This window comes from Canis aureus, chromosome 10 (assembly GCF_053574225.1).
Source record: "Canis aureus isolate CA01 chromosome 10, VMU_Caureus_v.1.0, whole genome shotgun sequence".
Classification (NCBI taxonomy): domain Eukaryota; kingdom Metazoa; phylum Chordata; class Mammalia; order Carnivora; family Canidae; genus Canis; species Canis aureus.
The window spans coordinates 39,581,820-39,609,113 of record NC_135620.1 but is presented as its reverse complement, the minus strand read 5'-3'; the positions used below and the strand labels follow the sequence as shown (position 1 = coordinate 39,609,113).

General features: G+C 38.4%; 1 protein-coding gene and 1 long non-coding RNA gene across 4 annotated transcripts in view; one reads left to right on the top strand and one right to left on the bottom strand.

Annotated features, from left to right (window-relative positions):
- Positions 1 to 27,294, bottom strand: part of ADAMTSL1 (ADAMTS like 1) — an 873,417-nt gene that overhangs the window by 726,563 nt on the left and 119,560 nt on the right. The gene's annotated exons all lie outside the window — the stretch shown is intronic.
- On the top strand, positions 9,703 to 17,742 carry LOC144321662 (uncharacterized). The gene is made up of 5 exons (XR_013387256.1): positions 9,703 to 9,830; positions 13,319 to 13,488; positions 14,834 to 14,914; positions 16,252 to 16,407; positions 17,437 to 17,742. It is a non-coding gene; the product is annotated as an uncharacterized LOC144321662 (long non-coding RNA).

Genomic DNA, 27,294 nt, shown 5'->3' with positions numbered 1-27,294 from the left:
AGAATTTGTAAAACTAACATAATCACTTACTAACCTTTTAACTGAATCCTGAACTACACTTAACTATTTCTTTACTATGGAGATCCTTTTGTATAAGGCAGGAATTCCCAACATTCCAAGTATCTGGTCAGAAGAGAGAATATGCAAACACATACACATACTTCTTGTTATCCAAATAAATTCAAAGGTGCTTACGTGGATAATCTCTGGAATGACCAAATTTTGAAATGTTTTAGACCTGAAAACATCCGGTAACAAACAAAAGATTAGTTTTGTAACTTGAATTATGGTTCCCCGTCCTGCTCACTTGTTTTCAGGAGATTATGATGAACTGAAGCACATGCCATTCTGCACAAAGCCTCTATCTCAGAAAACTGATGTCAAAACCTTACATCCTAACTGCAGGGACACTTGGGTGGTTCAGTAATTTAATGTATGCCTCTGGCTCAGGGCGTGATCCCAGAGTTTGGAATCGAGTCCCATATCAGGCTCCTTGCAGGGAGCCGCTTCTCCCTCTTCCTATGTCTCTGCCTCAATCTCTCTGTGTGACTCTCATGAATAAATAAATGAAATCTTAAAAAAAAATCTTAACTACAGTGTCCTCTCCTTTCTTCTTTCTCTTTTATTCCAAATCCACTTGATCTTTGACTTCATTAAGATCCTTATTTCCTTGACTCCTTCTCTCTTCTTGCCCTTTCTAGCTCAGGTTCTAAATTTCTGGTAATACTCTGATCCCAAATACACCCACTACCTTTCTTCCTCACCCCTGGACCCAGTCTGATGAGCACTGCTGCTAAAGGGTGGGTCCTGTGTACCCACCAATACCACAAGCTGTACAGTGTCCAATCCCCTGGGGGGGGTCCTTCTATTCTGCTCAGCAACTCATCACATATCCCCACAACCCTCATTCTCCCCGATTCTCCCTGCTTAATCCTATTCCTTCATTCATTCCATGGCTTCTGGTTCAGCTGTAAGATCTCTTTATCTCCTGAGGGGCTTTTTTTTTTTTTTTTTTTTTCATGACACTGTCCCATGATTTTCTTCAAATTCTCCCTATTTACTCATTTAGCTTAGCTTATAAAGATACTCAAACCTTTTCCTTCTTAAAATTTAAAAAACCAAAAAAATCCAACAGCCAAAACACTTGCTCAAGATTGCACTCTCCATTTTCTGCTATTCATCTCTTCATGCATTTTTATTCCAAGATCTCTTTCTCTATCTTTCCTTAATCTTACATTCCCTCCCCAGCCAAAATTCTTGAAAAAATGTATACAGTACATTATCTCTGTTCTTTTTTGGGTAGTTTTTCACCCAACTGCACTATCCTAAGCTTCTATTGGACCATCTTTGATAAACAGCTTCCTAGACCAAATCAGACCAGCTTTTCCCAGTATTTGACTCTCTGTATAATGACTAGCTGTGGGGCTCAGTGGTTGAGCATCTGCCTTTGGCTCAGGGTGTGATCCCAGCTTCCTGGGATCAAGTTCCACATCAGGCTCCCACTGGGAGCCTGCTTCTCCCTCTGCCTGGGTCTCTGCCTCTCTCTCTCTCTCTCTCTGTGTGTCTCTCTTAAATAAATAAATAAAATCTTTTAAAAAAAGAAAAATGACTAGCTGTCTACTCCTCGTTGACACTCTCTCCTTCCCTGGCTTCACTAGATCATGTTCTCCTACTCTATCCTTCTTTGTGGTTCTTCTGGCTTTTCATGTGTTCATATTTCTCAGAATTCAGTCTTCCTCCCTATTCTCTTTTCATCCCACACACCATCCTTGGGTTCTCCAATTTGTACCTGAAGTCTCATATCTAAGCTAAACATTGATGACTTGGCCCAATGGGTAACTACATATCATGCAGATACCTCCAACCAATACGTCTAGACCCAAACTCCTTACATTCCCCAAACCGGCTCTGTCTGTATTACTTATCACTGCAGATGGCACTACCTCCATCTTGCCACTCAAACCAGAAACTAAAGACTATAGACTTTAACACTCTCCTCTCTCACAATCGCCCACCCAATCCCATCTATAGACCTTCAACTAGTTTTTCCCTTAATTTTCACCACTTTTTTACTGATTCTCTTCTCTTTACTGCTAATGCCATGCCCATAGTTTAGAGCCCCCTGATCTTTCCCACTGACTGTTAAAGTGATTTCAGCCCCATGTCTAATTCTGGTCATTTCCTCACTTCTACCCAACTACCTTAAACATGTGAATGGAGTCTAAGGAAAAAATCCAATAGTATTCACAGTTCTGAAAAAAAGCACTTCAGCAAGTAGAAAACAAAGCCCAGATTTGTTGAGAAGATTAAATTTCAGCATTTTTAAAACTATAAGTTGTGTCCCATTAGTAGATGAGTGGATTTTAAGATCAATTTAATGGATTTTAACCAGCAATGAAAGACTATGAAATAGAATAGGATAGTGAATATCAGAAAGTACTGCAAAGCAACGGAGCAAACTTGTAAACATTTTGTTTTGGTTTCTTTGCATGTTTCTATTACGTTTATGCTTATTATGTATATATATGTAATAAGTTGCAGTATATTATATACTTTATATTGTGAATTGCAAACAAAATTTCTGAATCTACTGCTCTACAGTAATCTAATCCATGAATACTTCTCTACCTTCACCTCCCACACTTTGCCTCACTTCCAGGAGAACTTTATATTCTGGACCAGAGCATTCCAACAGAAGTGTAACACAAACTGCCAATGTGAGCCATATAAGTAATTTAAATTTTTCTAGTAACCACATCAAAAAAAAAGTAATGCAAAATAGGTGAAATTAGCTTTAATGACATATTTTAACTTACTATATCTATAATATCATTTCAACATGTAGTACATAAAAATTATAGTGAAATATATTTTTTTGTACTCAGTCTTTGAAATCTTTGTGTGTATGTTACACTCACAGCAGATTTTGATTCAGATACCACATTTCAAGTATGTCTTACTAGCCACATGTGGTTAATGACTATTGTACTGGTAGGGCAGCTCTAGACATATAGTTAATTGCCTAAATAAACCATCCTTCCTTATACCTTCATGTGTTTGCACATGCTGTTCCCTGTGCCTGGAATCTCCTTCAGCTTTGTTCTTTTGTTTTGAAATTCATCTGGTAAATCTTACTCATCTTTCTAGATTTATATCAAGGGCCACATCCACTGTAAACTACCCTGACCCAACAAGGCCATGTTAGGCAGTCTCCTCTAGGATCTCAGAGCAAAATGCTCCTAAGGCAACATTATGCTGCACTATAATTGTTTTTTTTTTACATCCTGCCTTACCTAGTTAGAGTGTGAGCATCTAGAAGGCAAAGAATATGTCTTACTTGTTTTATATCCTTAGAACTTCACAGTTACTACTACACAGAGTATGTTCAGTGAAAACTTGTTGAATATATTAAAGTTTCTAGATTGACAATTCAGAAAACTTACAGAGGGATCCAGGGGGACACACGGTTAGTCATGATTCTAGCTGAGAGCTTTCATCTCCAAGACTGAAATGTTTGTGTTTCTACTTAATAAACCTAGATTGCAGTCCTTCCAGGTGGGCTTTATTGTTGGGGGCTACTTACATTTGTGCTGATGGGAAGAGTTGTTATCTTAATAAAGTAGCTATCTCTGAGAACCAGGCCGGCCAGGCCTTTAGTGATTTGTAGAAGGTGCCTTCTATAGCAAAATACCCACTCCTATGCCTCAAGGCAGGACCAGATCAAACCACTTCAAATGATTATTACTAGAACCTTTAGAAAAAACACAGTCTCCCTTTCAAATTATTAAAAAATGTCCTGTTGAAAAGCTTTTCTTACCTACCCTAAATCCTTTGTGTTGCACTGTCAGTCCACCTCCTCCTGTTTGGATCTCAGGAGGACTACAGAGGAGCTTTCCATGAAACTCTAAAAAAGAATCCTCTTATGCTTCAATAACAGCACTAAATCACCCTTAAGTCTTCTCTTCTCCAGGGTAAACAATCCAAATTTCTTTAGCCTTCCTCCATAGATCTTATTTTACAAGCTTTTAATCACTGCGGTGGCACGCCTCCAAACTAGATTCTCCAAGTTCCTATGTCCTACTGCTGTTGTAAAGCTTAGCACCGCCGACAGCTCTATGTGCTGAGTATTACTCCAGCCTTCCTATGAATAATATCCCCTTCGTATTGTGTAATGGCCCCAGGAAGACTTGGAGTAGCATGACAGTAATTCTCAAGCTCAGGAACTTCTTATGCTTAACCTAAGTCACCCACTTACTTATACTTAACTAAAATATAAAATGGAATGACAATGACCATGGTTTCAACGTAGTTGGGTGGCTTTTGTATTTATCTCATATCATGGCAAAAGGCCATGTAGGGTAATCAGTAGTGGGTAGGAACATTAGCTAATGCTTTTGAATGTTTACTGCATGTGAGGCATTGTTCTAAACATTAGATACCTATATTAACTTTTTAAGTAAAACAAATGAGGCAGACACTGTTATTATTATTATTGTCATGTCACCAATGACAAAACAGGCACAAAAAGATGAAATAGCTTGACCAAAGTTACATGGATACTAAATGGTAGAGCTGGGATTACAATCCAGAGAGTCGGCCACACTCTTAAACACTTTAGTTCCTAAACTAACAGCCTGTTTACTGAACTCACTGTTACTAACCTTATCAGAACCTCAGAGCCATAATTTTTTAAAAATCTCCCCAGAAAGTGCTGTTGAAGTCAAAAGAATAAACATCAGAAAAATATTTCAAGGACAGTAGTCATTCATTACCTAAAAATATATAGGAACAGCATTTCAGTAAAGAGCCAGTCTCATCATAATCATATGCATTCTGTACATGTAGGTACATATTACATAAAGGGACCACATAGTATTTCCAAGAGCATTGGAGTGTAGATACATAAAAAAATAAGAATAAAATCATTATTTTAGGTATTTTAAAGCCACCTTAAAGTTAACCAGGTTTAAATAACCTTATCTTCTGAATCTTAAAGTTATGAACATTTATAACTACCTTTCCCTGTGTAACTCAAAACTAGTTAACTGATGACGCTAGCAGCCCAGTCATATGAGAAATAGATGCTCAACAACTTTGTTATTGCTGCATCAATTTCAGTGCTGAAAGCCTTACTTTATTATACAGCAGTGTTTCCTGAGATGTGGGATGCCTCGCTACTGATGGTACCCAAGATTTTAGGTATATTGAAATTGTTTTCCAGAATACGCAAGAGGATATAAAAGAACATAGTTACACTATATCAAATAACATCATAAGGTCAACAAGCTTATTTCTTTCTGCATCTCATTCAATCATTTTGGTGAAGTGAAGGAGAATGGATCATTGTGGTGGTCCTATTTTTAACTTCTTTTGAAGACTTGATAATCTCCCATTTAACAAGGAGTAAACAGACCTCAACCACAGACCCTTGAACAGACCCCAGTGTATAGACTCTAATGACACTGCTTCGTTTACTTCGTGTGTATGTTTGGTTACCTGTGGCCCATGGCCTGTGTCACTGACTTTACATTTATGGCTGTGATATCAAGTTTACTTTTAAATTAAATGAACTTCAAAAAAAATAATTAATTAATTGAACTTCAAAGTGAGCCAATTTAATGAAACACATGAAGATCACAATGGTACATGAAAATGGCAAGCAGACGTACAAATAAGTGAACTTGGCAAAGGGATTGATAGGTTAACACACTGTAATTAAAGATGAAAACCTAAATCCTTACAGACATGCAGTCTCCTTACTCTATGATTAGAAATTGCCAGCAAAGGCAATAGCTGTTCCATCTCTGTATACAGGAAATCATTGCAGGCACATCCCAACAGAGTTGGGAATCTGTCCCTCTGGGTAAGACATGAGTCAGTACAGTGTTTAAAGCCAGCCTTCATATTTTGGAGCTAACCATGAAAAAGGTTTTATAGGAATTTACTTTCCCAGCTGCAGAGAAGCTCTTGGAAGTTTGAAATTGCTTTTTCCCATGGTACGGAATTCTTCAAAGATATTTACTAAAAATTCATGTCTTTATCAAACCCTCTCCTTGTTTCTAGATTTATTCTGAGCCCACCAACAAGATCTATAGCAAATACAGCTTTATGAATCCATCTTTGAATACCAGCATAATTCTGTTGGGTATGAGCAACAATTCTATTTGTTATTTCTTTCCAATTCTACGACTCAAAGATCTCTCCAGAAAATATGAGGCTACCTAATGCCTCAAAGTTTTCAAAACTATATACAAACTTTGAAATTTAGAATTTACAAACACCCAAAATGAGTATAAGTCTATAAGTTAAAAGAAGCAAAGAAGCCAATGAGATTTCACAGAAATGTAGCCATTGAGCATTAATTTTAAGCTATGTGTGATAATCCTTTCATTGATCCATTTATCCATTCACGAATGTTCAGTTTATGGTTCATGCCATAGGACATGTGAAAACAGAAGAGAATCTCTACTCTCAAAGATCTTATATCTGTATGAGAAAACACCTCACACCAGTGAGAATGGGGAACATTAACAAAGCAGGAAACCACAAATGTTAGAGAGAATGTGGAGAAAGGGGAACCCTCTTGCACTGTTGGTGGGAATGTGAACTGGTGCAGCCACTCTGGAAAACTGTGTGGAGGTTCCTCAAAGAGTTAAAAATATACCTGCCCTACAACCCAGCAATTGCACTGCTGGGGATTTACCCCAAAGATACAGATGCAGTGAAATGCCGGGACACCTGCACCCCGATGTTTCTAGCAGCAATGTCCACAATAGCCAAACTGTGGAAGGAGCCTCGGTGTCCATCAAAAGATGAATGGATAAAGAAGATGTGGTTTATGTATACAATGGAATATTCCTCAGCCATTAGAAATGACAAATACCCACCATTTGCTTCGACGTGGATGGAACTGGAGGGTATTATGCTGAGTGAAATAAGTCAATCGGAGAAGGACAAACATTATATGGTCTCATTCATTGGGGGAATATAAAAAATAGTGAAAGGGAATAAAGGGGAAAGGAGAAAAAATGAGTGGGAAATATCAGAAAGGGAGACAGAACATGAGAGACTCCTAACTCTGGGAAACGAACTACGGGTGGTGGAAGGGGAGGTGGGCAGGGGGTGGGGGTGACTGGGTGATGGGCACTGAGGTGGGCACTTGACGGGATGAGCACAGCGTGTTATTCCATATGTTGGCAAATTGAACACCAATAAAAATAAATTTATAAAAAAATATACTAGATTCTTAAATGTGAATGTAGAAATTATGATCATAGAACTTTGATTTTATGTTCCTCCAGCTAGCCTTTTGGAATTAGTTCAAATAAAATGGGACTCCTAAATTGTGAATGGCAAAAAAAAAAAAAAAAAAAAAAAACAGCCAGAAAGTTCATCTAATCCTGACTTCTCAAATTCCAAGTATCTCTAGGATGCTACTGTAAATTTAAAATTGAATAGGCTGAGAATCATCTGGGATGGTGGAGATTAACATTTTGCAGATTTTTCCCTATGTGTCCCTCCAGACTACATTGATCATTCCACTGCATGCACCCCACCCCCAACACACATATCCTCCCTTTTTTCTCTTTTGAATTAAGAATCCCATCCAGCTGCACATTCCCAGAGGGAAAAGCTTGAGAGAGACAGCTCAGTGCACTTCTTAGATCTACAACTCACTCATTGAGAAAGTGGGTTTCCATATGGAGTTACAGCAGGAGCAACTGTGTTTACCTACTTCTCTCTTTTAACTTTGGAAAAGGGAAAGGATTCATAAAAATATACATGGTCCCATAAATGAAGGGAGAGAAAGGCAATGGAAGGATAAAATGTGAGTCCTGTGATTGCTGATTCTGAACCAGGATGGAAATTGGAGTCCTGGCTCTGGTGTAGAACACCCCCTCGCAAAGGAGGGGCAGAGCCAAATGTCCCTGCAATAGCAAGAGGCAGAATTTGTGAGAAAAGAGGGTGTTTTGTGACAAGGAAACCACTCAGCCCAAAAATGTTATGCATGGACAGACATTCAAAAGATGATTCTAGTTTACTTTGTCCAGTTATTTTATTAAATGTTTACTTTGTCCAATTATTTTTTGAAATGAATGAAATCAGAGCATGCAATCTGTGTGGATTCCCACGAGCTCTTTCCTGTGGCACAATGACTGGGGATTACTGCTCTGTCCTGTGTGATTCCTCCACCATTCTGATGTGTCCCACTCCACTTGACCTTTCCCCTGCATTGGCTCCACTGACAGAAAAAGAGCACTGGAATTATCCCAGTTTTGAACACTCTGAGTCTCTGTGATCTCATCCAGGATTGAAAGTGAATACTTCACAACATGATAGATAAAAGAGAACATGTATTTAAGTTATTCATTTCATAGTAGACTATTTTCCTCCTGGTTTACTAGAGTCTGCCCTTAGCTAACTATCCCAAAATAAAAGGGTGAGCGCCAATTTATTTTTTAAAATATGGAATCTTGTGTAATAGCAATACACTGTAATACTTGAATTTATTTAATAAAGTGATTTTTGTTTTGGCATCATATGCTATGCCAAATGGTTTCTTTTCAACAGCCTATGGAACAAAATGATAGTAAATTTAAGGAAATTTAAGGAGGAACTAATGTGAGCAAGTATCTCTTACTGAGGGGTATCATCAAAGTATCTGGCCACAAATCACAGGAAAAATAGAAATATAATTTTTAACTTGAATTTTGAAAAGCATTAGAATTGTTTTTCTGTGTAATTGCTAAATACCACAAATTGAATAGATAAAATACAATTATTCAGTTAGACATTACACAGTTTTAGAATCTTTAATTCCTTAATTCCAAATATTTATGCTGTAACTCTTCTCCTTACTCACAGATGGTTCAAAATAATATCTTATTCCTCATAAATTTCTGATTTTCTTCCTAAGCTCATTTGCAATTAAGGATAGATGGCTTAAGACACATTGGTTTATAAATGGTAACATACAATAAGTATTTGCTGAATAAAAGGATCATCGATTATTATACAATGTCCCTCATTCATTATAAACTATATTATTTACTCAATAACATCAACAGCATTCATATACATTCTGTGGTATTTTGTAAGCTAGTTTCATGTTCAGTAACTTGATAACTCAATGTTAAATTTGATTGGCCTTTATCTGAAAAGACTGGCATGGAATGAACAGATTTCCTAACATTCACACACAAGCCTACCATGACATTTTTCATTCAGAAAAAAAAAAATAGTACAAACTGGAAATGTCCCAGAAATGGTCATTTCTGAAATATTCAGAAAACAAAGATGAAATATTTTATTTTATCCTAAATTACTAGCTTCTCCCTAGGCCTGTCTTAGCCATGTCTCTTTAGGGAACCTAGGTGGTTCACAAAATGCCCATTCCTTTTTTATTAATCTGCCACTGTGCACGAAGGTGCCCCAAAGCAGTGATCTGGATTGCCAGGCATCGCTTATGCCTGGCCCCAACTCACTGAGCAGTAACCTATACTACTCAGTCCTATCTCCTGGGAAATGAGGAAGCAAATATTGTACAGCCTTTTCCTGGGCTTCAGATTCTGTGCACAAATGATCGGTCATTTTTCCATTGAAAACTGAAAAAGAATTACCTCTGGGTAATTCAAAGCCTTTCTATTATCTGAGCCTCTGAAACGGCCAATGCATTTTATCAATTGCACAGACTCCACTGGACTGACCACAAACTAATCTCCTTGAAATGAAAAAAAAGAATGAGTCGTAAGAGACTGGCAACTGGAACCGAATTTCAAATGACAGGACACCAACTTCAGACAAGTTCATTTCCAAGGGGTGTGGATGCAGTGAGTACGATGTGTATAGCACAGTTCTAGCTTCTCAGAAGCTGCCCCATCTGATCCTCGGAGAGGAAACAGGAGTGGGTCATGTGAAGCAATCAGATCACATATAAGAAAACAGCATGTTCATTATTTTCTACCTGCAGATACTTTGCAGTATCTCACCCATAGTATCCTTGGTGGGCCCCCACAGCAGTGCCGTGAGAGAGTCAGAGAAAGGGTGAGTAGTATGGCTTTATGGCTTTACACAGAAGCCAAACTGAGGCTCCCAGGATTTGCAGTACAAATAAATGTAACAAAACATCAGAAAAATGAGAAGCCGATGGGAAACAAATGAAGACTGCATGAAAGTAAACATGCCCTCTTTTGCTCAGAGTAGTTGATGATGATCAGAGAGGCTGAATGGCTTGTCTCATGTCACACAACTAGTTAAGTTCAACTATTTCAGTTGGAACAAGACTTTCAGATAAGTCATTTTTCTTTCTTCTATGACTCCCACACCCTGCCTTAGAAGTACAGAATTTGGATGGTCTGAACCAAAAAAAAAAAAAAAAAGAAAAAAAAAAAAAGGCCAAAATCTACTCCTAGAATACAGGATACTAAGCATCTCATTACAAAGGAGTCTGAGTCACAGAAACATTATTACCACTGTTACAGGCATTCTGCTCTCCTTCAGTTTGAGTCCTTAGGTGACACAGCTGCTTTTTAACTTCTGAGATAAAGAAATGAAAAGGGGGAAAAGAAAATATGTTTCCTCATCACTGACATTTTCTGGTCTAGCGAGGACAAGCCAAAAAGTTAATAGGTAATGTGCGTATATATGAAAGTCATTAGGTAATGCACATATGTACTCAGTGTGGGAGGACAGCATTGGGAATCCTAAGCAAGTAAACACAGGACTTGAGAATTTCTAAAAGCTGGGGTGGGGGTGGTGAGAAGCATCAGTGACTGAAATCAGGAGGGTAGACATGTCAGAGCAAAAATAAAAAATATGTTTTAAGGAGGGAGAATATAATAAGAAATAAATGATAGGTATTTCTTGCTTCTTTGCCAAATTTCTATAGGCGGCTTCCTAAAGTAGTTTTGTGTTTCATCTTGCCCAACGTGTCAGAAACCGAAGCTGGTTAATAAGGTTAATCACAGAGACTGTGACCCTCAATGGACAGAAGCCAGAGTCTTATCCATTTTTTAAATAAAGAAAGCAAAATATTGCACGTGGCTTAGTCCATAGGGTCATTTTACAGATTATGTGAATTGCGTACAACAGTAACTGAACAGACCTGCATCAGACATTCACATGAACCCACAAATGGAAAGTCACTGTAACACAAATATTTGACCCAGGTTAAAGGATTGAACATATACTCTAAAGTGAAAACAGGTGCAGAGTAAGGTATACGGTAAGCCACCACTTGCATTAAAAAAATAATACACACACGTGTATGTACACACACACATACAAAACACATGTGTGTATATGTAAGCATAGGTAAATATAAACTAACCCTGGAAAGATACATAAGTCACAGTCCATAGTGATTAATTCCAAGGAGCTAAACTGGGTGGCGGGGATCAGAGGAAAAAAGACTTATTATATAGTATTTTGTGCCATGTGACTGTATTACTTATTCAATAAATAAAATTGAACTTTTCTTTAAAAAGAAAGGTTTGTTAAGGACTTTTGAGTTAGGAGGAAAAAACACACATAAAGAGAACTTAAAATGGTACCAAAGAAAGATTTATAATACAGGCTGAAAAATCAAGCCAAATTCTGTATTTTTATTTAATTCCAAACTGTAATATTTCAAAATTTAATGAGGTGAGGTAGAAACCCACTTTTATAGCTTAGAAAGTATAAAAAACGGGATACACAAATATCCCTCAGTAAGATTTTACAAGGTCAAGAGCAATCATTCAAGAGTAGGCCTTGTATTTGCTTTTATACAGAGGCCTTGAACCTAATGTCATGTTCATATGTGTCTCTGTATAAAACTATTCACTTCTTTATCAGTGTCTATGAGAAAAATATTCTATGTTCCACTAAAGCTTATTAAACTCATATCACAAGTCATATTGTAACATACGCCATATACTTCATAATGTCACTAGGTTTGAACATGCTTGCTTCCATATCACCCAACCCCCTGTATTAAGAGGTGGCAGGTTTATATACATTTTGAAATGTTTATGAAAGAGGGGACATAAAATTAGTATCATAAATAACAACAACAAAAAGATACTCAGTTTAGCTTAATTCTACAAACAGTAACTAAGCATCCTCAAGACACCAATCACTGTACAGCATTGAGAGTTACAAAGGTGACATGCATCCTCTCTGTGCAAGGAGCAAACAGTCCAGGAGGATAATTAATTTACTCAGGGGAGACTATGTGATGAATGTGACTTCTGACATCAAAAGTTTGTGTTTGTGATACCCTCCAAGCCAATGAAGCACCAAATCTAATGGAAAACCGGGGATATTTTTGAAGACAGGGAGCAAAGGAGGGCAAGATAGGAGACAGGGACAAAGTAGCAGAGGTTAGTCTTAAGTAAACATTAAACACTATGATTCCTTAGGTTTAAATAAGAACAGGAGTTTATCATTGGCAAAGTTCATCCCAAAGCTAAAATGCAGGAATCTCCATAAAATTTCCAAGTATTGCAAGCTTTCAACTTGGAAGCTCACGTGGGGCTGGCAGAGTAATTTGTTAGAAATTTAAAACTGGCAGTTACATCTGCGGTTTCTTTTGCTGGAATTGTTCTTGTAAAAGATTTACGAGAGGCAAACGTTCCTCCTTGGCTTATTCATAAAATAAAATGGTGTAGAAATACAATAGATGTACAGACAAAAATGTTTTAATATAGCCTCTCTGTGCATGCCCCACATAAAGACAAAGCAAGTTCTCTGCTTTGGAAAGAATCAGTGAGACCCATTTCATGGGTCAAAGGTGTGGGATTTTACATAGTTTTCCTTAAGTAAGCAATGCCAGCATTTATATTATACCAGTAAAAGTCCATTCATTTCAAAATCCTCATTTATAGTTAAATTCATTGAAAGAGGAGCATGTTCAGAATATTCACAATATTGGAGCATTACTTTTGAAAATACAACGAATGGCATATATACCAATGAGACACATTATTTTCTCTTCAATGGTTAATCTTATGATTGAACAATGACTAAAGTGAATAGGGCTGTTAGATATTAAACAAGACTCCCAGGAAGACAATGTCCATTTGGTCTCTTCTTTTTGTAGAAATGGTTTTTTTTAGCCTCCCAGAAGATAGATGATCCATTTAGGGATGAGAGGGCTTATCTCCTGATTTTTAATTACGGTGACTGAAGTCAGACTAATAATTAGGTAGAAACAAACAAACAAAAAATTTCTAGGTTACTATTTTAAGCACTTGTATTCTTTCAACCTCTCTTCCATTTATCTATCCTCCCAACCAGCCATTCTTTTACCTATCCATTTTTCTATCCATTCATTCAGCGAATATTTATTTAGATACTTCTATGTACCATACTCTGTGCTAAGTGCTGAAGACACAATGATGAACCCGGATGAAGAGGAGGTTTCCTTGCTCTTATAACTTACACTCTAGCCAAGCCAAGGAGGCAATGAAAAATAACCATCCAGATGGCCATGCATTCATGGTTGAGGTAAGTGTTCTAAAAAAGAAATACTGTAGGCAATTACGATGGATAATGTGAGGAAGGTAAATAAGACTAGGGACTCAAAGAAGATGGCCAGCCTGAAAAAAAATGACATTAAAACTCAGTACTCAGGAGTGATGAAAAGTTCAGTAGATCAAGAGTTTCTGGGAAGACCTTCATGGCCAGAGGGAACAGCATGTGTAAAGGATCTGAGGTAGAGAGGGACTTGGTGGGTCCAGCAGGTAGGACTAGAGCTCAGACAACATGGTGGTGGTGGCAAAGCATGATTACAGACTGGGTCTGGGTGACCCAAAGTCCACAGACCATTTTGAAAAGATCACACTCACTGATCTGTCCAGACACTAGGTACTGAATTCACTTATATGAATTCTCCCTCATTTTTAACACTTGAGTCACAAATCCCCATCAGCTTGGGTAAGGAAATTTATAAATGCACCTGGAGCCCATTCTCCCTGGATCTTCAGAAGCATTCTAGAAACATGCTTCTAGCCATGATGTTGGGTGAACATTGCATGATTTTTGCACTTAAAAAAAAAATCCATTCATCTACGATCTCTGTGAAACCATTCCTTAGACTAGCACCATATAACCAATTTCCCAAAAATGGCTTAGACACGGAAATAGTCAAGTCCCCTATTATGATACTTCTAATAGATTTCCCATGATGAGGGGGGAAAACCATCTGATTCAATACTGTGCATCAAGAAAAGTAAGCACAGAGTCATTTCTTATGTGGAGAATTCAAAGTCTATTATGATCTCTGCAGATCTCAGAAAGACTGCTCTCTAGAAGCCACTACCTGCCTACTGAGGGGTGATGGATAGGGTTTGGGGGTCTCTCCTTTAACAGCCATAAAAGTTCTCCTCCACAAAGACAATGTGAAGCCTCGCTGGCTATTTCCAGATGCCCCTTAAGATGTTATGAGAGTCCTGGTTGATGAAAGGGGCAATCGTGCACATCAAAAAGAAATGTTATATTTAGGTTAGTCTCTGGTCTTCCAAGAAGCATGTGCAGGGAGACAAATAAAAGGAAAAGAAGAGACACTGGAGAAAGAGCTAGGGATGACAGCACAAGCAGAAAGGCTGGGAAGAAACCCAGAGGGGTTCCTCTGTGGGGTCCAGAGAATGTGCTAGGTGAAATGCAGCAGGACATTTCCCCCACTGCAGATCCACCTGGAGGGTCTCAGAGATTAGACGTGTGTTTGTGCACTTAAAATTCCTCCTCTTGGCCAGCTACCATGCTCTGAACTGCTTGCCATGTTGAGATTTGTAGTTTTCAACTATCTAAGTCTCTTTTTATTGCCTCTTCTTTTGCTCCCTACCTCCCACAGAAATATACCTTGCCAACAAATACCCTGCTGCCTGCGAGTTGTTTATACTGAGAATGTGTGAGGAAGTGTCACCCTCCGAAGGTGGGATTACTCATCTGCTTTCCACAGCGAGCTACGAGCTACGGCTGACATTAACCTCTACACTGCTGTAGGCAGCTCTGCTGGAGCCAATGCCAGGGTCAAGGTCTGAAAGAAGCTATCAGCCAGCCAGGCATGCCCTCACTGGACCTGAGTCTGTCCCCATGGTCATGATGGCAAATATTCAGAGTTCCTCCTGAAAAATTCTCCTTCCATATCAACATTTCATATCTTTGGGAAAAAAAAAAACTTTTTAAGAGACCATTTTATGATATTGGTATTTTAGGAGAAGGGCAAAGGATGAGAAAGGGTTTTGTTTTTGGTGACAGGGAAATAATGTCACCACTCTAAATATCCGCCAGTTCCTAAGGCCCCTTTCACCTTTACAGGGGAGAATGTACAGCAGAGGCCTACAGTCTGTGTAGCCGATACTGGGAAAGTACTTTTGCCATCATTATCTGGTTAATCACTCAGACAGTAAAATTTTCAAAAACTGCATGTTGCAATAGTAGCAATTCAAATTAACGAGTATATTTTTAAACTCCGCAGGAACTAAACATGAAAGCCCAGTTAATATCTGATTACCCTCACTAGGGCTTCAAGCTCGTATCTTGAGTATTAAACCTTGTCAGGATGGCAAAAGAATGCTTGGACTTGTAAAATCTAGGAAATTTAAAACCCAAGCCAGAGCTCCATCCTAATTTACCTTGTTTTTGTTCCCTATCATAAATATTCTAAACTGCCAGAGGCACGTGTAGGTTCAGTGATTTTAGGCACAGCGTGCTCTGAGACACAACACCACAACGATTAGGTGACATCCAGATGAAACATGCATCTAGAATTCCTTGTGGTTGTAACTTTGAAAGACTTGGTGGAGTTTCAGAAGGAAACCCTAGAAAAGCAAAAATCACTTTGGTCTTTGTACCTACATTAAGCATTTAATGTATAGACATTCAAGTAGGTCTTAGGGGCTTATTTTATAGTTTATAGAAGGGTTTTTAGATGAGCCTTTATAGTTTCCATGAGAAAACTTTAATCCACAAAAGCTCAACGAGATTGACCCTACTTTTACACACTTCCTTTCACTGGGGTGTGGCAGCCTTCACCACATGCAGGAGAGGTAACACAAGAAGGACGGTTATAAGCAAGTGCTTCGAAAACAGAACCAATAAAACTGGCCCACGACTGTGAGGCCCAGAGATTTCTATTTTACAACTCAAGTTTGCGAGAATACCTACACAACTACTTTTAACTAAACTGACAATGCAGAGGTACCAAAAGGACACTGTTACTAGTTTAGCATCTTGGTCAAGTCCTGTCATTTTTCCCTGCTTTTTAAGGAAAGCTGCCAAGTGGAGACCATGTGCACACTGGAATCCATTCAAAGGATGCACAATGTAGCATCTGAGGCCTCAGACAAAGAGCCACAGGCCACCCCACTGGGGTATGGTGCCTCACCTGCCAGAAATCCACTCCCTTCTCTCCAGCACAGCCAGGTGGGACCAGGCACATGCCCTTAAGTCAAAATAAATGTCTTTCAGTACTTCGTAAGAAGTTCCAAATAAATAGTTGGGCCAGTTCATTTATATTACAGAAGGATTTGGTTTTGTTTTTTTGTTTTGTTTTGTTTTGTTTTTTAAGTGCTTTTTTAAATCAAAGGAAGGAAAGAAAAAACTTCACATCTTACAAAACAGATCCCCCTATGGCCCCATACCCTCAATAAGAATGATGTCCATTTCTTTTTCTCTCTTCTTTTTTCTTTTGGAAAAAGAAGAGTGCATGCGCACGTGTGGGAGGTGAGGGGCAAAGAGAGAGGGAGAAGATCCCAAGCAGGCTCCATGCCCAGAGTGGAGCCTGACTCAGGGCTCAATCTTACAACCTCTGAGATCATGAGTTAAAATCAAGAGTCTGAGGCTCAACCGACTGAACCACTCAGGTGCCCCAACAATGTCAATTTCTAATTTTATCCTCATCCTGCCAAGTATCTAGATACATATGAACTATCTGGATAATAAACAACTCTGATAGAAAGGGTTTTTTAAAAATAATCTTTGTGTGCATGCAACCCCACCTCTTAATAGCTGAGAGACCATGGGTGAGTCAAAGCCCCCTTATCTGTAAATTGGACAAAACACTATTTTCCCACCTCCAAGGGCAGTTATAATTCAATGAGAAAATGTATATACCTAGCATAATAGCACCTAGAATATAAGACTCAAAAAATATTACTTCCACTCCCCAACACCCATATACCACATATATATAGAATAAAACATGTCATACCATAATCTAAAATATTAACAGAGGTTATCTGCTAGATATAGGTTTGCAGGTAATTTTAGTCCCTAGGTTTTTCCATAGTTTCTCAATTTTCTACAATGCATGTGTATGTACATATATACAATGTCTATACATGTACATTTATAGATAAGATGTACCTTGCATAATCAGAAAAATACACTGTGGAAAAGATGTGGACAAGTAATTTCCATTATAAATAAATATCTCTGTCCTTTCATGTCTAGAGTTTTACAGGCTACTGGAACATTATGAAAAAAGAAAGTGGTGTGCCCTCATTCCACACTTTTAACACCATCAGAATGTTGACTAACATGTCATAAACAGTGACAGCTGAACATCAACAGTTAAAGAAAAAATAAAAGACACCTGCACTTCAAAAAACCCTGTCTGATAATTGTTTTGGCTTGCAAGACACAGACCAGAGAAAGTGGAGTCTTGCCGGTGTTTTATCCTTGAAGATTGCATGAGCCTCGTACATCGTTAAGTGCCCAGTAAATATTTGTTCAAAGAACTAATAAATGAATGTAGCATGGGAGTGATGGATAATCATAATGGCTTTCACGGTTTCTATTTTGTTTTGTTCTTTCTTGGTAACAAAAAAGACAAGCAATATTCAAAAAACTATATTCAGAACGAGACAAGACTCACTGACAATTAAGAAGGGTACATTGTGTGATTATTTACATATATAACTTTTCATGAAATCAAAAATAGCCCATGTTTTTAAAAATTGGGACAGTCTCACACATGAAACATGCTGAGCCAATTTTCTTATACTTTCTGGAAACAAATTCACCTCTTTAATGAAAGAGCATGAAAAATTCTAATTCCCAAGAGGACTTCTGAGGGGGAAAAAAAGGGCAATATCAGGCACAATGAAATAGATGTCTCCTCCCTCTCCTGCCCTCTTCATCTCATTGTACATTCTAGTACAAAATCTAGAGTCAACACTATGCTCATCAGAAAGGTGCTGACCCCAGGCACGACTGCCACCCCTCGAAGGCCCTTCTCCATGAAGGTGAGCCTGCATACCCAGGCAACAGTCCTTGAGCTCTGAGATGTCACTTCCACACAGAAGTGCAAGAATAGCACTGCATATTTGGTGTTCCCCTAACTTTATGGGTTTTGGTTTTGCACCAGTACTATCAAGGCAAGAATCAAAGAAATAAAAAGATTCCCTAAAATTTACTCGAAAGATGGAAGAAACCAAAGGGTTAGAGCTTGAAGAAAGATAACCCATTTCACAATTAGATTGCCATGTTCAAACCTGTAAGTTCTGAAAAAGATGGGAGCACGACAGGGTGGTGAAGATTACTTTACTTTAGTTGGGGCTAAGAGTTTTCTACATGTACAGAGGATTTCTGGTAATGACTTCCAATATATGACGCCCACCCCAAGCTCCTTAGTACAAAACACAACTGGATTAACTAAAAAACAACATAAAAAGGCTGCTCAAAGAGTAAACTAATAACTAATGATGACAGTGGCTATGCTTAATACAGCTCCTACTGAGCACAATGGCTTTATGGAATCATCTTTAATCCCTAGAACAACCTTGCAAAGAGGCCCCCCCACGTTTATGCTGAAGCAACTGAGACACAAAGAAGGCTGACAACTCGATGGAAGTCCCAAAAACTGCTGAACACAGACCCAGAACCCGAAGTCTAAACCAAGCCCCTCTGACTCCAAATCTCTTAAGACCACCAAATTTGTCTCCCTCAGGCACTTTGCACACATTGGGTCCTCTGAGTGGAACATTCTCCCTCCATCTTTCCATAACTTGTACTCGTCCTTTTATGTCAAGCTTAAATGTCACTGCCTCAGAGAAGCCTTACCCATCCATTCAATCTAAAGTAAGTACCTGCTAGTGTCTTGCTCAGCATCTTCTTTTCTTCAGGGCATTTATCTCGGGGTGACTTTATGTATTCACTTGTGTGCCTGTGTATTTAGTACCTGCTTTCTGATCCAGACTGAAAGCAATGGACAGGCAAAGGCCATGTCTGCAAATGTCATTATTAAATAAATATTTATTGACTGACCAATTCCCTGGCTCTAATGACCAAGTATGACAATGATTTTCAGAAGATGGAGGTGAAGTCACTTGCACTCTGCCTGTTCTAAACATAGGATATGTTCATCTGTTTATATCTTCAACTACCTCGTAAGATATTTAGACAAAGGTTGTTAAAAGAAAAATTGGAAATGACTATACTATTCCATGATGCTTCCCTATATCAACAGATACAGTCAACGAAAGAGGTTTGAGAAAAATCTCCTGAGGCCCACCCAGGATCTGGTGAGGCAGACAAGGTATAGTAAACAAACCAACAGGGAGAGGAAGAGAGTAGCTATCTTAGAATATAGATGTGAATCAAAATCCTGACAAAGTCTCTCTTCTTTCCAAAAATTTCAAGAACCTTTTCTCATCTCTTTTATTTATGTCATTTGTGTCATGGATATTAACTTGATAGGGATATAGGATATACCATTTAAACAGAAAATATAAAATGAATAGCCTAATTGTAATGAAGAAAGACAATTTAATCCAGAAGTTCCCTGTGTATAAAAGACACTCCAAAGGTTGTCTGTATCCTTTTATCTTTTTCACTGTCTGGAGAGAACCCAATTCTGTAGCAGAAGCCAAGTAGCCCAAACTGACACGTGCCACTGGAATAGTTCTTTGGGATCTACCACTAGCCAGATGTTCCAAGTATTTCTGCCCTTCTCTTCATTGATGAATTCCTCCCTGTGATCCAGCAGCTTCCAACCTAGAGTAAATGATCACCAGTCTTTATAGTCTGGATTTTTAAGGGATTCAATAAAGTGATTTCACTAATTAGAATGATTTTTTAAAAGATTTTACTTATTTGAGACAGTGTGGGCAGGAGGAGCAGAGGGACAGGATAAAAGAATTTGAAGCAGACTCTGCACTGAGCATAGAGCCCAATGTGGGGCTTGATCCCATGACCCGGGGATCATGATCTGAGCTGAAACCAAGAGTCAGATGCTTAACCGACTGAGCCACCCAGGTGCCCCTAGAATGATTTTTAAAAGCAGTGAAGTTTCAATGTATAGAAAATAATGACATATCATATTGGTAATAATCATATTACCAACACCAGGATTATAAAACAATTTTCTTATCTTACTAAAGCAAGCTCTTTGACATGCAAACATTGTACCCCAATCATTTTGCTATGATAACATAGCCTTCACCACTCCCTCCCCTTATATGGAGGTGAGTCAGGCTCCTGACCTATGTCACCTGTGACAACATCTCTTTAGATCTTCCTCTGGGCCTCAATAGGTATGACACATCACAAAAAGTTCACACCAATAAAATCAGTAATTAAATCAAATCAGTAAATAGTATCAATACCATCAGTAATAGAAAACAAACAGTCTGAACATCAAAATAAATGGTAAAATTGGCCTGAAAATTAGCACTTAGATATATGAAAGTTTAGACTTTCCAGAGCATTTTTTGCAACAATCTGACTTTAAACATAAAGATCCAGTATTATTTCACAGAGGCCTTATTTTGAGGAAATAAGAAGATCCTCTAATGTGGAAGCAACTATATCCTTTTAAGATTTGTCACCTGAATTAATGCTAGAATTTTTCGACAATAAATTTTTTTTTATTCTCCTTGTAAGAGAATTCTTATCATAAAGTCACTTTTGGAAGGTGGCAGATTATTGACTCCCAACTCAAGGATTCAATAATTTGATAGAGATACATGAAACTCAAGTAGTTTACTAAACTCTATACTTGCTTTCAGAAAGGATTACCCACTTATCAGGAAATTGAAAAGTGAACTTAAAGTATTTGTTCTATCAAAATCTACTAGTTAATGCTTAAGAGACTATTTCACCTTCATTTGAATAATTTAAGAATATTTTATACTTCCTATATATATCTTATATATAATGAGATTTTAACTCCTTACAATTTAATTTTTATTCAGTGTCATACTAGGCTATGAGAAAATTCAATCTAAAATTTTCCACTGGATGCCTGAGACCATTAAATTTTCTGTTGAGAAATATGTAAACATTGATAATGTATCTGTTGTGCTTCTTCTGCCTGCAAGTGACAGAGCCTCCCAAGTCAAGTGCCTTATAAAATAAAGACATTTTGAGGATGCCTGGATGGCTCAGCAGTTGAGCATCTGACTGTTGATTTTGGCTCATGTCATGTTCTCAGCATCATGAGTTGGAGCCCTGTGTCAGTTCCATGCCCAGCAGAAGTCTGCTGAAGATCCTCTCTCTTCCTCTGCCCTTCTTCCTGGTCACTCACTCTAAATTAATTCATTAAATATTTCTTTATAAAGGAAAAAATAAAGATATTTTTGTTCCAGAAAATAAGAAGTCTGAAAATAGGGGGCTTCAGGTATAGTTTCCTGAGGCTTTAATTTTCTCTCTTTGTGACTCTTGGCTCTGCCCTTCTCTATATGATGGTTTTATCATTAGCAAGATCCCCACACAGATAAAAAATAATTGTGTAGTTCTATTCATTATATCTAGACACACCAATGTCCAAAGAAAGAAGAGAAGCCATCTTTACTTTTTTTTTAAGATTTTATTCATTTATTTATTCATGTCTGCTAGAGACACTTTTCTGTTTTTCTAGCCTTAACCATTAATAAAATCTCCTTTTCTAAATAAACTAGAAAAGTTTATTTTAGATTATTTTTATTTACAGAAAAATTGTGAAGCTAGTACAGAGTTGCCATAGACCCCATATTGAATTTCTATTATTAACATCTTATATTAATATATTTGTTACACTTAAGGAATCAATATCCATACATTATTAATTACTGTCCATATTTGTTCAAATTTCCTTAGTTTTTACTTAATATCTTTTCTCTGTTCCAGTATATGGTTGTTACAGTGTGCATAAAACCAATTGGAAATTCACTTATTTTTTATCCCCTTGTAAAATGAAGAAGCTTAATTATAAAAATCATCATGAGGGGCACCTAGGTGGCTCAGTTGATTAAGCATCTGACTCTTGGTTTTGGCTCAGGTCAAGATCTCATGGGTTGTGAGATGGAGCTCCGCTTCAGGCTCTACACCCAGAGGGGAGTCTGCTTGAGATCCTCTCCCTCAGCCCTTCCTCCCACTCACATGCATGCTTGCTCTCTCTCTCTCTCTAAAATAAATAAATAAATCTTTAAAAAATAAAAGTCATCATGAAATTTGAGTATTTACACATTTTTGTGTAAAGGAAACATGGGCAGAGTGGGGTTACAAAAAAGAGTATGTGTAGGCTACAAACAAAAAGTGAGTGGATGAAAAATTAAATTTTTGTTCAAGAAGAGCCCAGAGACAAAAGCCACTAATGGCCTGGTAAATATAATGATACAAAAGAAAAATCATTATCAGAGATGCAACTTCTCCAGATAAAAAATCTAAAAACACTTCCAAGGTAATGATGCCAGGGGCATGGTGGGTTTGCATCCCAGCCTCGTTCCCAAATAGGTCAAGTCTGACAATTATGTGTCCAATACCCACTGTTTCTCCCTTGCTGATCTCATCTCCTTTCAGGGCTTCATGTCTGACCTCCAGGGGAGGACCCATGCCTTTATATCCATGCCTTACCCTCCAAAGTCCACCTATGGCCTGCTGGATGATTCCACATGGAGGTCAAGAATCTAAAAACTGAACTTGTTTTTTTTTTTTTTTTACCAAATCCAGTGGCTGGGGCAATACTTCTCTCAGTATGAGTAAGATTGTGCATGAGACCTCAAAGCCATTTTCATCCCTCTTTTCCTGCGCCCCACCCATCTGATTATATACCAATATGCCTACTCTGTCTCTCTGTTCAGCTGGATCCAGTTTGCGTTTTCTCAAGCACTTAGACTCATTCCTCCCTACCCCCTCTGCCTTCAGGCCATGAGCATCAGCTGACCTGTGCCCAACCTCCTCAGGGGTCTCCACACGGCCCTTTCTCCTAAATTTCAATAATGCCACTCACTTCCCTTTATTTCTGAAGCCATGGGGATGGTCTAGTAGCTGCTTTCTGTAGTCACGACTGCTCCATACCTTAAAGCAGGGTTTTGGGGGGCACCTTGGGTGGCTCAGTAGTTGAGCACCTGTCTTTGGCTCAGAGCATGATCCTGGGGTCCTGGGATTGAGTCCCACATTGGGCTCCCTGCAGGGAACCTGCTTCTCCCTCTCCCTATGTCTCTGCCTCTCTCTCTGTGTCTCTCATGAATAGATGGATAAAATATTTTTAAAAAATAAAATAAATAAAGCTGGGCTTCTCAACCTCAGCAATACTGAACTTAAGGGAAGATTCTTCTTTGTCATTGAGGTTCGTTCTGTACATTTTAAGATGTGCAGCAGCATTTCCTACCTCTACACGCAAGATGCCAATGATTCCTCTCCACAAGTTCCCACAGTCAAGAACGTCTCCTGGCATTACCAAACATCTGGGGGGATGGGCAGACCCATCCTGGGTTGGGGACCACTATATCAGACCTTGCTTTTCACCCTTTCTTGCTACCTAATTAGTAGTTTCATTCATTCCTCTCTAACACTTCTCATATGAAATTCTCTCGTTCAGGTAGCTGGTGTAGTGTCTGTCTTCTGTGTGGCACCTACAATGTCCCCTAGTAACATCCCCACAGATGTCCAGCATTCTTATTTTCACCCTTGTCAGTTTGGTCTAAGGGCGCATGATCCTACATAGTCAGCTGATAAGCCATTTCCCTGCCTTCCATCCCTCCACTTTGCCATCCACTTTGACCTCCAAACACATTTCTGATTTAAGTTTCATCAAGTTTTCTTCAATTACTGGATATCCTACCAAAGAAAATCCAACCTTTTTATCTTGGCCTTCTGAGATCTCCAGGAATCAGAGAATTTATCTACAATTCCAAAGACGTTTTAGCTATGCATTTTGGAGTACATTGATTTCCTTCTCTGAACCTGTTTGCTTCTAACTGCTTAACTTGTAGAGTTGTTGGAAGATTAGATACAATGTAACATAGAAGTAATGAAGTGGTACAGTTTTGTAAATGGTAGATTTTATTGCTGTTATTACTGTTTTTATCAATATTTATGTAAATAGCTAAGTGCAGAAAATAGGTCTTCAATAAATCTTATTTCCTGTGATAGAGACTGCAGTTATTCTTTTCTACCATGCTAACAACTTTTAGCTGTGCACACTGCCACCAAGCTGAAGACTATATATCCTAGCCTCTCTTCCAGCAAGATGTGACCATGCCACTAGGTTCTAGCCAACTGGATGAGAATAAAAGTGCTAGTGCAACTTATGGGTCATATCCTTAACAAGAAAGAGCTTGCCTACCTCTTTTTCTTTTTCCTGCTGACTGAAATGTGTATGTGATGACCTGGGCAGGAACATTCATTTGAACCACTAGGTGAAAGCCATGCATTGAGGATGGCACAGCAACAAGATAAAAAACAAAACAACCTTATGTCCCTCAAGATTGAAGCACCACCACAGAAGTCTGGGACCATCTAGCCAGACTCTTATGTAAGACATAAAGAAATGGTCATCTTAGATAACTCACTATTGTTTTAGAGTCTCTTCATCACAGCAGCCAAAACTTTATCTTAACTGATACATTTCTTTTAGGATATATGCTTACCATAATTTAGCCTCAACTTGCCATTTCCTTAAAAATCCTTGGTGGTTTAGTTTTGATGGAATTGAACACAGGGAGAAAATTATCCAGGAACCCTCATCCAGGAACAAGATGACTCTCCCCACAATGGCTATGACAGATCTTTTTTCCCCTGAGATTTTAATGGTCTACATTTTAATTACAAATGGCTTCTCTGAAATCTAGCTCTTTTTTTTTTTCTTGTTCTCTTCTCTTCAGAATAGGGACTTCTTAGTCTCCAAAACTGTTGCATGAGATGAGAATGCTAACATATTTGAATTTACTTATGTCAATATCACACAGAAAATTAAGAGGCCAGGTGAGCATCTAAAAAAATAGGTCCCAGAAACATGTCAGAACCGAGGGTAGGAAAGTCCTAGGCAACCTGAAGAAAATAATGTGAGGTTTAAAAACAGCAACAGATAGCCTGATCCATGAAAAAATGAGGACTACAATGTATGAGGGTAAAGTAGAGTTAAATTCACTGCAGAAAGCTGTGACCTGTCACTATACGTGAGAATTTCTATGGAAGGGCAATGCTTTTGTATTTGGGCAATGAAATTCCCTCTGGAACCTCCCCATTCATCTAATTTAATAAGCATTCATTAATCATGAATGGGTATCTTTGTGGACAGAGTTAAAGCAAAATGCCAAGTTTTCGTCAAAACCATCTCTGCAGATTTTTTCTTTCTTGCTGAATTTGCCTAGAGTCAGCAAAAGAAGGCAAAATCACTTTCTTTGTGCTAAGACTCCAGAGCTACAGTCATCGGTGCCCATTCACTAATGCCAACTCCAACTGCTGATTTAAGAAACACTTGACAAGTAGAATAACCTACCACATCAGTATACATTTAGCAAGAGAATAAATCTTGCGATTCAAACTACATATACTCAGTCATGACACAATCCAACTTTCTGGCAAGTGACACTTCCAACGTGAAAAAAAAAATGAAATTCAGAGCACATAGAGTCAGCATGTTAGTGCACTTCTAATAGAATCTTCTTTCTTTGCAATTGAGAAGCTGAGGCCCACAAAGATCTCAGAACTTGTGTCGGGTGCTGTCAGCCAGCAGAAGGCAGAAGAGCTTGTAGTAAAGCCCAGGGTTCTTCCCACAGCAGGCCCCCTACCTCTGTTTGCCGCTGCTTTACATTCAAGAGCAAGAATGAAATCTAACACGTAAAAATGAGGTGGAATCTTTCAGATTACTCTTTTGAATTAGTTTGACAATTGAAGAAAGGAATATAACTTCCTCATATTGCGTAGTTGAGGAAAGATACACTTCAGAGGAAAGAGTTTTGAAATGGGAGCCAGTCGGTCCCTATTCCAGGCATGAGTCTGCTAATAATTTTCAGAGATGACTTAGATGGATCCAGATAATGTAAAATGAAGGGACTGATTCATATTCTTAAAGGACCCTTCCAAGCTCTGCTTCTAGGATTCTAGGACCTGTTGAAAGATCACTGAACACCCTGACTTGCCTTGGCATTTTAAAATCAAATTTATCCATCTTCCCTGTCTTCTAATCTTTTCATAACTTGGTAATAAGATGTGAAGGAAGTAGTGGAGGAATAAAAAGCCAATACAATCAGCTAAATAAATTATTAATATTGTTTTCTGAACCAAAACAGAGGTCAAAAGTTATAAAGCCTACTCCTAATATTCTAGCTCAGAAGGGCTAAAGAGAAACAAAAAAGCCATCCTACCACCTGGACTATTCATTATTTCATAGAGAACCATCAACTTCACTGCCTCTGGGTCTTTGCTGGAAGCCCTCTTCATTTCTAACAACTCAAGTCTTGATATTTCCTTTAAGACCCAACTTGAGCTCCAGCTACTCCATGTAGCATCTGCCCACAAATTATGCCTTTGCAATTACTTTTTTTGACCATTTGTTTGATCCTTAGCCACTTGGCACTTGGTCTCGGTGAATGTCCTCTGTTACAAAACTAGATCAAAGTCCCTTCTCTACAGGAAATGACTTGGACTTATTTTTATACTTCATGCACTAGCCTACACATAGCAGGTGCCAAATAAATATTTGTTGTTGGTCATGATGACAGCAATGGTTCCCAAGGGAGACAAAAGTAGGAAATGATAAAAAGTAAATTATAGGCTAGAAAAAAAAAGTAAATTAAATGTGCTCGCTTCGGCAGCACATATACTAAAAAAGTAAATTATAGTGGGGGTGGAAGGGTACATTACATAAGAATAGGCATAATACAGTTATAAAAATTAACTAGAAACTGGATGAAGGGATGCCTGGATGGCTCAGCAGTTGAGCACCTGCCCCTGGCTCAGGGCATGATCCTGCGGTCTTGGGATCAATTCCCACATCAGGCTCCTTGCCTGGAGCCTGCTTCTCCCTCTGCCTACATCTCTGCCTTTCTCTCTGTGTGTCTTTCATGAATAAATAAATAAAATCTTAAAAAAAAAAAAAGGAAA